The sequence below is a fragment of the Parus major genome, chromosome 11 (assembly GCF_001522545.3).
Source record: "Parus major isolate Abel chromosome 11, Parus_major1.1, whole genome shotgun sequence".
Classification (NCBI taxonomy): Eukaryota; Metazoa; Chordata; class Aves; order Passeriformes; family Paridae; genus Parus; species Parus major.
In genome coordinates, this window is record NC_031780.1 from 1,991,036 (window position 1) to 1,994,207 (window position 3,172).

General features: G+C 50.9%; 1 long non-coding RNA gene across 1 annotated transcript in view; it reads left to right on the top strand.

Annotated features, from left to right (window-relative positions):
* Positions 1-2,472: 2,472 nt before the first annotated feature.
* The window catches only part of LOC117244991, a 1,056-nt gene continuing 356 nt past the window's right edge, over positions 2,473-3,172 (top strand). Inside the window, exon 1 of the long non-coding RNA XR_004499054.1 lies at positions 2,473-2,568. This is a non-coding gene — a long non-coding RNA (uncharacterized LOC117244991). The remainder of the gene's footprint in view (positions 2,569-3,172) is intronic.

Consider the following 3,172-nt stretch of genomic DNA (forward strand, 5'->3'; position numbering starts at 1 on the left):
TCTTGTTTTGCTCAGTAAATCCCAGCTTTTGTTCTTGTTTTCCTCCTGGTGTGGAAGAGGGATTGCAGTTCCTGCTGTGAGATCTGCAGGCACTGCAAAGTGCACCAGCAGCTCTGAGATGCCTGGAGAAACCTGGGAATCCTTTCCTGCCTTACCTGTGAGATGCACTCACAGAAACCTTCTCTGTGCTCGCTGTAATTTTGCCTTTGTGGAAACTCCCTGGTTTCTCTCCCTGGTGGCCCAGTGCCTCTTCATGACCTGTGAAATGTCCACCTGCAGACCCCACTGAGGCCAGGAAGGAGTGGGCTGATCCGAGGATTTGTTTTTCCAGCCCCTCTCCTCAAGGCATCCCTTGTGCAGTGCCTTGGGGACAGCAGATGGGATCCAAGTGTGTGCTGCAGCAACCAGGGATGGCTGGAGGTGCCACCAGGACTGGCTGTCCTTGTGCAGGGAGTTCCAGGTGCCCTGGGTATTGCTCTGGCTCATCCCCAGGGATGCAGCTCTCCAGAGAACAGGGCTGGGATCTGCCGGGCTAATCAGGACAGAAGGAAGATGAAATAGAGCTGACAGGGAGCTTTAATTGGTGAGATAAAAACATGTCTGACAGGGAGGGACCTTCCCCACGAAATAACAGGTGGGAGGTGAAAAGAAACCATTTATCAATAACCTGGGAGAGGAGAAAACGAAGCATTTATTGGTGATGTGGGAAAGGTGAAAACGGCATTTCTTGTTCATCCAGGAAGGAACCCCTCGAGCTTGTTCAGTCACCCTGTTGTCCTCTCACTTGGGTGAGTTCACACCTTTCTGTGCAAAGTTTTGGGGGATTTGCCACTCCCTGGGAGGGTGGGCAGGCCCTGGCACAGGTGCCCAGAGCAGCTGTGGCTGCCCCTGGATCCCTGGAAATGTCCAAGGCCAGAGAAGGAGGCTTGGAGCAGCCTGGGATAGTGGGAGGTGTCCCTGCCATGGCAGGGGTGGGATGGGATGAGCTTTAAGATCCCTTCCCACCCAACCCATTCCATGACTGAATGATCCTACAGCTGCTGGAATCATTCAGGAGCTGGGCAAAGAGCTGAGCTGTTCCCTAAACCAGGAAAAGCTGCCACAGTCAGGATTCTGTTCCGTGCAAACCGCTCACCCCCAGCTCAGGAGATCCCATCCCATCCCTGCTCTGTCCTGCCCTGGCACAGCCCTCTGTGACAGCTTCCAAAAAATCCCTGCTTTCCCTCCTCCCTTGACGTGCCAAAGCTGCCGTGTGTAATTAGTCCTCAGGTCTCAATTAATCCCTTCACCGTGGATCCCACCCTGTTCCTCCTGTCGCTCCTCCCCCTCTGATGCAGTCTGGATGTGTTTTCCTGGCAGGGATGCTGCCACAGCTCGGCATCTCTGGGAGCTCAGGCTCTGGAGACTGCTGGAATCTGGGTCTTGGGTACAACAACCCAGACACCAGCTGGGCTGGGGAGCAGCTGACGTGGCACAGGGGGTTTGTGTTCCTTCCTCCTCGCTTTTCCCAAGGATGCAGTGCTGGACCAGCCCCTCTCACACAGCTGGGATCCAAATCTCCCTTCCCAAATTCCCCCTCTCCAATGGCTCTGCTGTGCCAGCCCCTCCTCGTGCTGTCAGAACATAAAAATTCCAGTGCAGCCTAAAAAAAATGATCCAAACCTTCAGCTACCCGAGTGGAGCTGCCAGCCTGGACATAAAGCAGCAGGGCTGGATAATTTCCATGGATTTATGGCCCACCTGGATGGGCATTTTAGTGGGCCTTAGGTAGATCTGCAGGAGCCAGGCTCATAAGACAGGGAAATCCACTGAATTACCTCTCTCTCTGGGCTACTTCTGAGAAATATTTCTGGCCTTGGGTAAATGTGAAAAGCCCAGGACTAAGACAAATTGCTCAACTTCCCAGGATTAACAAAGGAATCATTATTTTGGACCAGGTGGATTGGGAGCCAATTAATATTAGTCTGTGGTTGTCTTTCCTACTGAGCAAAACTCAGCTTGACTGAGTGGAAGAGAGAGTTGGATTTGTGCTGGTCCAGGGGTGAGAGCAGGAATAATTAGGCAGGCACCAGTGGGAAAAATCCAGTCAGGAAATCACCAGTGCTTTTATTTGATGGATAGCAAGAGGCCTTTTGGTGCTGTTTTACAGATATCTAAATATCTGTGTCTGCAGGCTTCTGTTGAACCTGCTCCTGACAGGACTTTTGTGTCCTGCACTCGAATGCACCAAAAAAAAAGAAAAAGTCCTCGAGAGTCTTTCCAAAGAGTGAAAGCAGAATTCCAAAGCCCAGGGGTGAATTCCCAAGGCTGCAATCCCAATATGTCGTTTTTTTGGTTCATTTCAAGTGTGCAGCAAGAAGGAGGGGAAAAAAAAAATGATGACTAAGGACCCAAAAGGAAAATCCAAAACAGCACAAAAAAAGGAAGAGGTGGGAAGATGATGGACAGTTACTGTGGAAAATGGAATTTCAAAATTATCCTTTCCCCTGTCCACCCATAGCCCTGTGCCTGGAAAGGGAAAGGAAGGAGAAGAGGAAGCAAAACTGCGACAGGAGGGAATCAGACCATGTAAGGAAAAGAACTGAATTTAACTGGCACATGCTCTAATCCTTAGTTTATTTCTGGTTAAAAATATAGCAATCCAGTGCAGTGTAATAAGAAATCTGCTGAAAAGGTAGCAGAGAAACAGCTAAAACAGAAGCAAAGCAAAGCTGAGTCCACGAGTCCGGGCTGGATCCAACAACTCTGGACGTGAATGTCGAGGAGGGCTTTTCCCTCCTTCCCCACCCCCAAAATCTCCTGTGAGGGTCTCCCCCCTCCTCGGAGCTGCCACCCTCCTGCACCCTTCTCCTGCTGCTGGAGCTGCAGGGGGGGACTGAGGGTGGGATTTGGTCCCTGGCCCTGCCAAATCCCAAAGGAGCCGTGGGAGCTGGTGGTGGTGGAGCAGCGTGGGGAGGGAGCTTTGGGAAAGCCACTTCCAAGGGCTGGAGCTGAGAGCACGCTGTGTGATGGGGACCAGGACAGCTCAGAACAGGGATACGGCATCTTTAATGAGTAATGCAGATTATCCGTGGGGACAGGGAGGGGACAGAAATCAAGGCAGGCATAGTACAAAGATGGTAGAAACGAACAAATTAAGTGACATAGAAAAAAAAAAAAAAAAAAAAAAAAA